We start from the raw sequence: 14,290 nt of genomic DNA, 5'->3' as shown, positions 1-14,290 counted from the left end.
CAATTACTCCCACTGCGGAAGGCAAAGTGGGCCTGAATATCCCTCGTGAAATAGGCAACATATGGCTGCTCCCATCAACACAGCTGGAGCATCTGTGTGGCAGTGCATGCTGTGTGTGCATTACTTTAGTGACACTTTCTTACATGAGTCTGAGAAGAGTGCAGAGGAGCAGGCTTTACGTATAATGAAGCAAAGAATGAGGCAGCACTATGGAAAGATCTATTTTTCCACCAAATGCACCAGTCCTATGCTGCCGTATCAGTAGAATAGAGCTAATCCCAACTACGCATTTAAAATATTCTTAATCTGATAAACCTTCAAGTTTCCAGAAACATATTTGAAAAATTTGAGAAAATGCCATAAGTCTTTAGTCCACACCTCAATAATCTCTCAGTAGCATAATAATAATTCCAAAAATGACAATTTCATAGTAACTGTACGTACCTATTAACACCTTAGAGTGTTCACATGAGTCCAACAAGCTAATGCTCCCAAAGCACGTTATGTGCTATTTATACATGGTAGAGAACACGTAAGTCCACCTACATGATAATAAAAGGCAAGACTAGTATTGAATCATTCCCAATATATGTAAAGTTATTTGCAAAGCAAATATTGATTATATATATATATATATATATATATATATATATTCCTCTTCTTCTGGAAATTATTTAAAAATGAATTAACATAATAAAGATTTGCAACATTCTAAGACACTTTTCAGGAATGTTACCACTTTAAGAGAATTGGAGGCATACTTGGGAAGGAGGTAGAGAGATTCTAAGAAGACAGCAAGCTGTAAAAACAAATAGCCATGACAAATGGAAGAAACAATCATTTTTCCTTCTCCCACTTCATTACATGGCAACAAACCAGGTGGATCTTCTCATTCTTGGCAAAAGAATAGCAATTTCTGTTGAGAGAGAATCTATAAGCAAGGGCGTGCTATTATAAATATACAGACATACACACACAAATAATGTAAGAAAAAAAATAGAGAAAATCAATCTAAACCTATCTACCACTTCTGTCTATAATCCTCATGAAAAATCATAGTCAGTGAGCCTTTATCAGGAACATATGAAAGTATTGCTTGTCATCTTATTCCATAAAGACTATTTATATTGGCAAGGCATTGATGAATTTCAAAATAATTCAACTGGTAATAGCAACATATGTATAAATTAGACGTGGACTTCAGTTAGATAGCTATTACTTGTGTTTTGTTCCCAAACATTTAAATTTAAAAATCAAATATAAAATGAAGAAAATATAAAATATTGATAGCAATTAAAATAAATGTTATAGAATCAAACTGTAATTGGAAATTTGTATCATACTGAATTTATTAATGCCTATTCTTACCCAGATGCCTCATTAATCCTGAACTTTTCTCAATATAAATAGGAAAAGCAGTTATAATTCTAGAGATGATTAAAGTCAAGATTATGTATCAAAAAAATACTTGTAGATTAACTCCAAAGCTGTATGTTCAAGAAAATATGTAAAATGATCCAATTATGAAATAATTTAAAGCATGAGAAATTGGGTAAAAAATATAAAAGATTGAACATTGCCTATGTTTGATGAAATTATGAAATGCAGCTTGTCAGAAGCATTATTTCTGGTTAGAGAAAAATGAGAAATAGAAAACCACAAGCAGTGAACACGCCTTGACTCCAGGGCAAGACTTGAAGGCAGAGCTAGAACCCAAGGTGACATTGTAAAGTACTGTAGGAAAAAGAAAATCATTTTTCCTGTAAGGAAAAATACCATCCCAAAGTTAATTTCTAACAAAGAGGATTGATATATAAAATGCTTGAGAGGAGCTCAGTCAATTAGAAATGTAGAATATTAGCTATTAACACCCAAGGAGCAAAATAATTGCCAGAAAAACAGACAAGGGAGAGGGCAAGGAAGACTTTTAATTTGATTTACAAACAGAATGGCTGAGAAAATCCAGAAGGATGGTGAATAGATGAAAAAAAAAAGAAAGAATATTAGTACTAAATGTAAAGATTTGGTGACAAAATTAAGCACCAAAAATAAAGACCTCAATGAAGAAAGTAATTTCCCTATAAGGGAAGATAAATTTTTACACATATGTTGGTTTGACTGAGATGACAAATCAATAAATAAAGTTGGTATCTATAGAAGGGAAAAATAAAGAGATTAAACGTCACACTGACATAAAAGCAACTGAAGGGAAGTGAAAAGTTCACTAAATTAGAGTATATAGAAAAGACAGAATTTAAAGTTGGAACTAGGGAAGACCTAAGAAACTAAATGATCACAGGAGAACCTATTAAGAATTTTCCAGCTATTGACACAGATGTAATAATATGTTTCAACTACGGAAAGTGTTGGACTGCAGAATGAGAATGCCAAGGTCTCAGCTGATATATGGAGGAGAAGAGCATTTAAAATAAAAATCATTTATAAAGTGATTTATATTTCTCCAACATAATATTCATTGATTTTTATCCCAGGGAACATAGCACAACTGTATATAATACATTAAAAAGCAGTGCATTGGAAAATTTTTATCAAAGTCTCCTGTGTATCATATCTCTTGGATAAATACAACAAATTATATTTTAGTGTAAACATAACAGCCCAAGATTAGTGGCATAAATTCTGACCCTTCTTTTTAACCACGTACTCATGAGCAATAGCTTCACATATCTGTCAATATTTCCCTTCACAGGGGTTACTTACAGGCTGAGGATGCTATTGTTTAACTCATGGTGTTTTGGTGATTATTAAGATATAACCTATGCCAACATTTCTCACACATAATAAATATTATGCCTACTTCATGCATATATGTATCCATTTAGACTATATGATTAGGGTGTATAACTAATACTGTACACTGTATTTTGATTACAATGTGTACTTCAATGATAATAAGGAAGAAGTTCATACTCATGTCTGTGCAAACCAAATACAGCAGAAGTTCTAATTTTATTGTGCATTTTATTTCACAAGTAGAAAAGTTATTCTTAGGTATCCTTTTATACTCATCTCTGAGGTGTGAAAACTCTAAGTAGCTCAGAACTTAAGCTTTGATATACTTGTTTCTTGCAGAGAGTGAGACTAGAGCGTGCTGAGTGTCTGCTTTCATTAAAACTGGTGAGTTCGGCATGGCAACTTACGTTCAGTGCACTACTGATAAGCCATAATTCTGGGACAATGGATGGCAAAATCGTTGTAAATTGTAGGTGAATGACTATCACAGCCTCCCAAATTTGCAACTGTTTTTTTTTCCATCCTCTTGTGCAGAACACCATGACGTACGATGCTACTGCACACTGAACTGCATGCTCTTATTTGAATAGACGAGAGATTGTAGTTTATGCATAATTTCTAAGAATATTTGATAAACTTCAATAGAAATGACTACAAGAAAATTATTCACAGATATTAAAACTAATTTTTAAACATAATTCTCTTTTATGCTATAATTCAACTCATAAACAGTATCCTGGAAATTCCATGATAATACAGAAAAATGATATTGGTACTAGCTAGTTTTTTTGGATGTAGCTCTGTTGTGGCCTAGTTATAAGATTAGTTTATTTGCATATATATATATATATATATATATATATATATATATGTATAAATGTGTCTGTCAGTTTTTTATGAGAAGTAGGTCAAGAGAGTAATGTTACTGTCTACAGAACATTAAGATACTTGAAAATAGAGATCAAATCACTATTTTTACTTTGGAAATGCACAATGATTATGCTTTCTAAAAGTAATCAATAGCATTTTTATGAATAAATATCTTCAAACAGCAGAAATAGGATTCTTAAAGAATGTAAGTCATTCATTGTGATACCAATGAAGTTAGTTTAAAAAGAATGACCATGCCTATATGTTCATATTGTTTTCAAGACACTAAGGTACTAAGACTGAGAAAGTTATGCTTTGATGTTTTTAGTCTTTTCTCCTTTGATATTTATTTAGCTTTAGTTCTCCCAGGGCCAAGCCCTCTCTGCCCCAGCACCATCTACATGTTGTACTACAAAAGATTGCACATAGCAGATTTGCTCCTGTATTTTCTCTAGATATTATCCGTAACAACAGCTTTACCCAGATCGACTGTCATATTATTGCACCAATTATAGTCAGATGTTGGCAGGTTCTGATTGTATTCAGAAATCCTAAAATGCAAAATGTTATTATATGAGATGTGGACACATTTGGAAGGTAAGTGCTTCCTCGCTCATTGATCTGAGAGCTTATAGCATGTGCTTGGTACCCTGATTGGGATCGCCACAGCAGTGCATGATCTATGGTAGGGTCCAACAAATATTGCAACCTATTATATAATCTTAAATCCTTCTAATATGAAGTAAGCAAATGGTAACGTCCACACCACTCATGGCTACACTACCCATTTCTGTCATTGGTCCTATCCAAGCTGGCATCGTCTATGCTCGTTTCAATGAGACAGCCACAAAAAGGAAAAGCATTCAGTTCTCATTTTGTGTTCTGTATTAAGAAGGAGTTTACCGATAATACTAAGAAATACACTATTTGTGGTTTAAATTACATTCAAATAAATAATTTCAGAATTAAAATTCCTATGTCTCATTGCTCTTGGCTAACATTGTTATGCTAATCCTAAACATGAATTATGCATTCAAAAGCTTAGATGATCAACAGTAGCTACATATTTTTCCCTTGAATTTTTGCCAAATTTAAAATGAAGTAAGATAAGATTCCTATGTATACTATTAACTGTCGTGAACGTACCCAACAGCAATATAAAGAAGCAGATGTTTGCAGAGATTGAACAAAGCAGTTAAACTCAACTTTCGTAGCTGTAAAACTGACATCAAATAGTAAGTGGACTTGAAAGTTAAATTTACAGGATGAAGGCAATTTTGAATATAGTTTATGATCCATTAAAGTCTTTATTACTGTACATACCTAATTTTAAAATACATTAATTTACTTGTAAAAAGTAGAAAAAGAATTCTTAGAAATTTAATGCATTTTTTCAAAAGTAAACACTTTTTAAAATTTTGTTTGAAATAAATCTTGTAAGAAAGAACGTTAGGAAATAATAAGCCATTATATTAGTAGATTTCTATTTTGTATTTTTTATATTTTATAGTTTTTTCTAAGTAGTGTTTGCTTACGTAAATATATATATATATATATATATATATATATTGCTCATTATCAATATGACATAAAATCTTGAAATATTTTAAAATTAAAATATAAGAAAATGGCACATATTAGAAGTTCATGTTATGCATAAGGCATTATAAAAGTTTTACAAGAATATTGCATGTCTCTGGGCTGTGGTGGTAGCTCAGCAGCGTAAGCGCCTGCTTGGCATACACGAGGTTTTGAGTTCGATTCATGATGCTACATGCCATGTCTACCCCTGAACCCTGGGCATGTCATGCAGCCCTCAGAACCAGGCACTGTGGTGCACATCTGTAATCTTAACACTGAGGATGCTTAGACAGGAGACTCACCATGAGTCTGAACTGTGTTGAAACCCTGTATCATTAAAAAAAATAACAGTAATAATAATATATTTCTTGAAGTCATTTCTTAATACCAGCATAATTTATTACTTTGGTGTATGTCATATTAATTTACTTACACTTGAGGTTATTCTTTGGTAACGGTTAAAACAGTCAATAATGAGGCCATATTTGGGAGATCTCACAGTGCGATTTTAAATTAAAAACAGTAATGAAACCTATCAAGATTCTTTTCTATTATTCAAGAAGAATTGTTAGTAGCTTTTGTTTTCCTCAGTAAATGTCACATGAAAGATTTTTCAGGGTCAACGCATCTCAGGCACTTTCGTGATGACCGAATTGCTCCTAGCCATGCTGTATGTGCAAGTAGGGGAGCCTACAACTGGAAGGTGAAGCTCAGCTCCACACAGTACCAATAAATGTTAGTGATATGAATGAAAATTTTTCTTTGGAAGAATTACTTTTCTTTCATAAATGCTTAGAAGTTAAAAAAATTGACCCTAGTTATACGTTTCAGTTAGCATCACATTAAATGTTATTTTGATTTTTTTTTTTTAAATTTTGGCTCGTTGAACGATCAGTATCAATTTATAGAAAGTGATGATTTCGTATCTTACAAAATTCACTGACCTGACACCCCGTAAGTCCTCTGGACTGCAGTGTCTGCACGAGTTCTTCTGACACTGGCTGATGTGCACTGATTTTCCTGGCCCTGGTCTGTGAGTCCCCCTCAACGACTCACTTTTTCAGGCACTCTTTAGGGTCCCTGCAGTCCCTGGCTGGCAAGGGGACATGGGAGTCATCCCATTGGATCCCGAAACATACGCCCAAAAACCACCACAGCTATTGATAGGGTAAGTGTAACACAGACTTATGTATATAGTCAGAGAAGATTTGAGCAAAATGTTACTCCATAAAGAGTCTGGGGAGGTGGCTGGGTGGTGTTAGTGCCTTCTTAACAAGCACAAGGACCCCAGCACGATTAACCTGGGTTCGATCACCGGTACAACATGCCGCGCCGGCACCACTTTGTGTTGGCCACCGAAACCGGATATGGTGGCACATGCCTGTAATCCTACCTCTGGGGAGGCTGAGCCAGGATGATCGTTAGGAGTATGAGCTGTGTAGAGAACCTGTATCAAAAAAAAAATCTACTGTGCATATTTTGATAGAGTAATTTTTATTAGAATATTCATGTCATGTAATATTGAAACATAGAACCTGTGTATAAATATACCTGCATAAATATTTGGATTTATTAAAACAAAAAAGAAAGGTATATTTTGAAACAATTACAAAATATAATAGCACTAATATTTGGCGCTGAAAATATATCCAAGACAAGTGAACAGAACTATCAAAATCTTTGCATGGTTTTTGAAAAAAAAAAAAAAGAATAGCTGTCATTAAGTAATCAAAGAAGATAAAATGTATGCTTTCTATTCAGTACAAATACATAAAACAATCCTAATAATGATAATTTTATAAACTTGAACTTACAGTTTTGACTTTTGTTTCTTCCAGACAAGTTCATAGTCCTACAGTGTATCAATCCTTTTAGTTACAACTATAAAACCCCTTCAGTTTGATGAGTGAACTTTGTTTCAGGTCAACCTGCGATTAGAAAAAATTTAAGCAATATTTTAAGGGCAGGTAAGATAGTTCAGTGGACTAAGCTCTTAGGCAAGCGCAGGGGCCAGGGCTCAATCCCTGGCATTGCATACCATGCTGGTCCTGCCCCCTGGGCATGTTGAGCCAACGATGGAGTCTGAGCATGGGGTGTGTGCCTGTAATCCCAGCGCTGAGGAGGAGGCTGAAAACAGGAGGATCATTACTGGTTTGAGCTGCGCAGTGAGACCCTACACCACATGCACACACAATAATAATTCTTAAAATGTGTGCATTTCTTTACATTCACATTTGTGCATCTTTGAAATGAAGGGCAGAAGATGTACATATGTACATGTCCATATGTGTATGTATATGATGTCTATATTTATGGGTATGTGTATATATATGCTTTATGACAATTTAATACCATATACAATAGGAAGACATCACTGCAGTTCTTTACTACTGGGACTACAGGTAGACAATGAAAACTCATTGTCTACCCCAAGGCTTAAGCTACAGGTGCTGGAGGTAGCATATTTCACATGGGCCTTTGTGCTTGGGGAAGAGAATGGAAGCTAGAACTCTTTCAAACAATAAACTCTGTGTGTGTGTGTGTGTGTGTCTGTCTGTCTGTCTGTCTGTCTGTCTGTCCATCTGTCCTTGTACACATGAATGAATGTGTGCATAAAATATACCAATGAGTAAAATTTAAATATTTATTTCCCCAAGCTACTTGCTTCTGTTTGAAAGTTTACTTTAATGGATTTAATAAGATTAGTTAAAAACTTTTATATCAGATTCTAGTAATTAAAATAGTAATATATATTTTTAAAGCATCAGTCAGAAATAGGTACTTACATAATAGAAATCAATCAAAGGAATCCTTCAAATGAGAAAATAAAGAAGGCCCTTTTGATAAAGGTGACTTTCAGCAACACAATTCTATCCGCTACAGAATGTTGCTACTTTGGCTGTAGAATCAAGTAAAATGTGGTGAGATGACGGAAATGCTATTGATCTGAAGCATTATTTGGACCAACAAACAGATTTAAAATGACCTTCCACTATGATAACAATGTCTATAATTTTAACAGAGTGTGAAGGGAAGAAGTTTTGCAAGGCCTAGAATAACATAGATGGCAATTTATGAAAGTCACCCAACCAAGTTCAGATCAAAATAGCAGATACTGGTCTAAAGCTATAAATCTACACAACTCTGGAAAATCACAATTTGAGGATGCTTCAGTTTTGAAGGAGCTTTTCGCCAGTGACTTAGGAATGGCTTTATCTATAAACTTGAACTTAGAGTTTTATCTTTTATTTCTTTCAGCCATATGTGTAGTACTGTAATGTGTTCACCCTGTAAGATATAGCTGAATGTCTATCTTCCAGTTTTCTGAATGAGCATTAAGTAACAGATCTAACTATGATTAAAATAAAACAGATATAATGATACTTTTAAATGTTTATGTAGTTCATTTTTAGGGAATGCAGTGGATATTTTTCAATGAAATCATGCAGTATTCTTTCAGATTCATTTGCTTTCCTTATAGTATTACTGAGTTAGATTGCATGTCTGTGGGTTGGTTGGTTGACTGATTCACTTCTTGTATTAAAAGAAAAAGCAGCTTAAAACACTGCAGAAATTTCCTAATTTTTCAATAATCTAATATAAAATAATTTAATGTAAACCAGCATGAAATTTTTATAGCTTACCTACTTTTTTCTACTGTCCTATAATAAATTAAAAATACATAATAGAAATATGAAAAATAAACCCTTCTAAAAGCAAAGGCCATTTAGAATGACCCAAAAGCTCCTATAAAATTGCTCACAGAAGAGATTCTTCTAACCTGGCAGGCTGTACACCCAGAAAAAGAATTTGTCTTTCTCACCAAATTTTCTCAGGATCCCTCAGGGATTATTAATGTCTCATTGTTTGTTCCTTTTATTTTCTTGTTCTTTTCAAGTTCTATCTGCTCAAAACTCCTCCATGTTAGCCTCGAATTGCCAACTATTTTCTAGGTTCACCAACTTATTCTTTTGCTCACTTAGCATCCAGTTTCAGCACTACCACTTCTTGGTTTGTTTTTAATCTGATTTATCATCAAATCTTAATCTAACTAAAAAGTAGCTGTAGAAAATACATTAAGTACAGTATTTCCTAATGAATGACTACTGTGAGAATTAACTAGCATTTCCTTGGCTGAATCTTTATTTTTTAATTAGTTAATTAATTGATTTCTTTACTTGGTACAGGGTCTCACTATGCAGATTAGACTCATAGTGATCCCCCAATCTCAGCCTCCCCAGTGCTGAGATTACAAACATGTCCCACCATGCCTGGTTTTGGTGGCTGGCATAACACGTGACATCAGGGATCAAATCCGGGTCCTTACGCTTGCCAGGCAGATACCTAGATCCCCAAGCTATCTCCCAGCCTTTGGTTCAATTTTTAGAAAAGCTTAAAAATAACAACAGTTTTCATTACTGCTATTTCTTTAATGATGATAAACCTTATGGAAAGCTTAAAATTATTCTTAGAAATCTCTTAAACAGCAAATTTATTCATTTGCTTTGCAACATGGTTGCCATTATATACATTCTTCTGCTCAAAAAAAAGCTATTTGAGCTAAAATTCATTAGTTGAAGTTCATGCATTTTCTTATTTTCAGTGCATCATAATTTGCAGAGAAGATAGTGGAAAATGGAATTTTAAAACAACTTTTTAAACAGAAATGAACACTTTATCATTTATCCAGGTTTATACCATTCACTCTCATTCTCTTAATCTATAAATATGGGTATTATTTCATGTGAGTCATTTGAGAGTAAGATAGTGACATTCCTAACCCCAAATCTTTACAGTTCAATGTGTGTTTCTGAAGATCAAGTTTATTTATTTTTATATTGTATTAAAGGAATATTGCATTGATTGAATACTGTCATTTGTTTTATAGTGTGTAATGAAATCAGTCCAGTACATGCCATCCATCTATACTAGAACCTTGTTTTTTGATTTCAGATCTACTCTAGAGCTACTCGTTTATTTATCAGTCATGTTAGTGCAGTTTACTTTGACTTCCAAACTTATCTTTTATTTGTCGCTTTTTGAACTAGCCATTCTTGCGGAGGATCCATGATTTGGATTGTTATAATATTACCTTATGATGAGAGGCAGTTATGACTTTTTGTTTCATGTAATACCATAGAAATATGACATATGAAGGGGTTAAGTTTCTTTGAATATTCAGAAGATCTCATAATTACCAATTGGAAGTATAACAAAAGATAAGTGATATGAGAAAACTACAAACCTCTAGCCAAATATAGTCACAACCATCTATTTATGAACTGTCTATAGCTACAATGATTCTGTAACAGAATAGCAGAGGACTGGTGACAATGACCATATGGCTAGCAAATCATAAAATCTCAAGCTTATTTCAGAAAAGAACCTGCCAATCTGTAGTATAAGACTATGTAATTTTACTTAATGGAAGTCTCCGATAGTCACTGATAAACTGTTATCAAAATACAGATGAGTAGTCCTCTGGCTATTTGTCACAGATAGATAATTTTTGTCTGTAATCTTGCAGTTGTACCATCCGTGTGGTACAGCACTACAAAACTTAAATACACGCTTTGCTGTTCATATACTAGTCTTTGTTTAGCATGAATCTCTCATAGAAAACCTTGTGTTTCCAAGTTATATCTCAAGTAATTCCATTATTCCCTTGCTACAAATCCTGCTTCAAAGGGGTGAAGTGAGCTCAAGAGGCATCAGCATTTTCTTTGTCAGAAAAGACTTTCATTTCCCTCAATTAATTAAAGAGAGAATTGGGTTGATTTGGTGACATATAGTCCATTTTTCCTGAAGGCAGACTTTGGTCCCATATAAGAACGCTTCTGCTTGCTAATGTCTTGAGCAGAATCACATTTTCAAACTGGAGTCTAGACATGCGAATAAATCCCATTAGCCAGTAACAGGATTTGTCCGCACACCTCCTGTGCACTTTTTCGATAACTGAGGAATTCTTCACAGTGGGCAGGGTCTTGTGCTTTTAGGTTTACTGTGACATCTGTCCAAATAATTTCACTGGATGATGTATTTGTTTCATTTAAGCCCATTGAGTGGGTGTGAGGGTAGTGGCTGATAAAACTCTTGAATACCATCAATAGTCTCTGTGATTTCACTCAAGAAGATGCCCTGAAATTGGCCTTTGTCTGACGAAGAGCTACAATTCAACCATTTGCAAAGTAACTTGGGAAGGAAGCCAACAGCTGTGCTCTCAGATGCTGTGTCAGGCACAGCCATGTCCAAGTCCTTGTCATTCAAATGACCTAAAAAATGGGGTTGAAAAGAATTAAAAACTAATGGTTGATTAAAAGTGGCCTACAAAACTAGAAACTCCCTGATAATCTGATAATAAGAATGTTGTACACACTCTAGTGTTTTAGGCTAGAGTGACAATTTACAGTAGTAGTCACCCGTCATTGCAAGCCAATATGTGGTGAGGCTTCATCCTATGAACTCCTCAGTCATTGGGAGTGTAATTATGTATCTGCAGCCAATAGCCAGAGGACTACTCACCTGTATTTTGATCACAATTTGTCTACACTTACACTTTCATTTTTAGTTGTTAACAGATGTGGTCCAGCTCTTTGGAATGCATCTTTTCTTTATTTTCAATTGATCTTAATAGCAATAATAAGAGTATTGCCATAAATTTCTATTCTCTGTCATGTTTTGTTCTTGTATTATTTAATTTCATTTTAAACAATCTCCTTATGAAGTACACATTATCTTGTCAGTGTTACACACAGAAGGATGGACCATGTAATGATTTAGCTTACCAAAGGTCCATTATTTCACACATGGACATCTTCAGGATTAGTTAGTGAAAGATTTAAAAAGAAATAAAATGTCTACCACTAAATCTCATTTATTTTGTCACAAGGTTCTACCTATATTATTGGTGAATTTTTAGCCCTAGGGACTATACATTGAGGAAATTTTCAAACTTTTAAATACAAGCTCTAATTTTTATTAAATTAGTCTTCTCCTGTGCCTAAATTGTACCTTTCTTAATTGAAAAGTGAAGAAATCTGTGCAGTGAAAATAAACCTGTATTATGTATAAATTCCTTTGAAAAGTACTCATGACTGCCTGACATTACCTGACACATGTCAGTCTAATATGAGGCAGAAGATGACTCCATATTCACATTTTTCTTAGCAAATGTTGTTAAACAGCTAATGTAAAAAATAACTCCAACTTCCCTGCACACAGTTTTTGTTATTTAAGTTTTAACCCCTTAACTTTGCTGAAATATTGGTAAATTTTCACTGTTTCATTAAAATAAATACCATAATTTCTCATTAGTTTTAGATGACAAAGCAGATCTAATACCTACAATTTTATACACATTTGTACACAACTAAAAATAATGCTTCTGTAGAATTAATGAGCTCTTAATGGACTTTGTGTTGCCACATTAAATCTAAGTCAATTTTTTCATCTGTTTTTTGACATTATATTTTTATTAGCTCATTTGGCTATCCAAAGTAATGGGTTCTGTTAGGCTTATTCAAAATGCAGGTAATCCAAGGTTGATGTTTTTCCACCCCTCCACATATTCTTGTTCTTCCCATCTCTTTTCCTGCAACTTCTTTCTGCCCCTTGAGTAATCTCCCTTCTCCATTTCCGCCGTCCTCTTCTTCTCTAGAGCCTGCCTGGTGTCTTGCTGACACTAGCTCATCGTGCTTAGCGTGTTGACGTCTAATCTGTTTATTTTCCTGCATATGACAGCCCTCGTTTTTATTCTTTATATTTATATATGTATATACATAAGTAAAATATGATAAATATATTTGATAAACAAAAATAGATATATGCATCTTCTTTATCCTTTGTTAGTTGACAGCAAGGCTATTTTCATAGCTTAGTTGTGAATTATGCTACAAATCACGGATATGCACGCATCTCTAAAGTATCTCGAATATGATTATAAAAGGAATATACAAAATGGTTCCAGATGAATCAAATCATAGTTTTAGGAAACTGCACTAATTTTTCTATGGGCTATGCTACTTTCTACTCAGACTCACATTGTTGATGTGTCCTTTTGCCCCCCAAATTGTCAGATTTTATATATTATATTATTTATTTATTTAATGTTTCCTCAATTTTATTGGAACATTTTTATATAAATAAGTATCACATTCATTCTAGGGAATTTGTGCCTGTACATGATATACCTTTTCTCTTCTTTTTTACCTATTCCCTTTCCTTCCCTTCAACCTCTTTCCTCTCCTTATTTGTAAAACCTTTGATTCCATTTTATACTTCTCTTTTGATTTTTTTCTTTTCCATTCCTTACTCATCCCCCCAATTCCCTTTACCATGTGAGTACATGTATGTGTATATAATACATTTTTAAAAATGTGTTTGGTTGTTACAGGGGCTCACTATGCACCTCAGGCTCAGTGATCCTCCTGTTCTCAGCCTCCGCAGCACTGAGATCAACCGCCATGCCTGGGCTTGCCGAAGCTTGCCTAAACATATGCTTTAGTTGACTGAGCTATCTCGCCAGTGTCCTTTAGTGACTTCTTTTAAACCTCATTGTCCTAAGTCTGTAGCCTAATTCTTGCTTTTTATTTTTATTTTTTATTCAATTTAATTTTATTATTTCATTTTGAAAAGTAAAAGACAAAAGCAAGAACAAAAATCTGAAACAATGACAGAAAGAGGATAACATACAGCAATATATATGTTACAGATTTTCAGAACAAAAATAGCTGATTAACAATGGTTGATATATTATCTATTTTTATTGTCAATCTGTTGCCCAGATTAACAGATACAGTTATGGAACATTAGACATATGATTGCATATTATTGCTAGCTTTCCAGAAACCTTAAATTTTTGTTCTTGTCCCTCTTGTTTTTCTTTTTGTCTTTTGAAAAAAAAATTAAGAGAGTATAGTAATAATCGATATGACATTAGAAATGGTACTCATTTAAAAAGACCAAGATGACAAGTACTTAAGCATGATTTTTGTATTACCCATTGTTGTCCTCAATGTAGTTGCTTAATTCTGTACCATGATAGAAGTCAATCAATATTACAAATTAAAAAAGAAAAAAAGGAAGG

Source organism: Octodon degus, unplaced genomic scaffold (genome assembly GCF_000260255.1).
Source record: "Octodon degus isolate 3935 unplaced genomic scaffold, OctDeg1.0 scaffold00022, whole genome shotgun sequence".
NCBI classification, from domain to species: domain Eukaryota; kingdom Metazoa; phylum Chordata; class Mammalia; order Rodentia; family Octodontidae; genus Octodon; species Octodon degus.
This window is presented reverse-complemented; position numbering follows the sequence as displayed.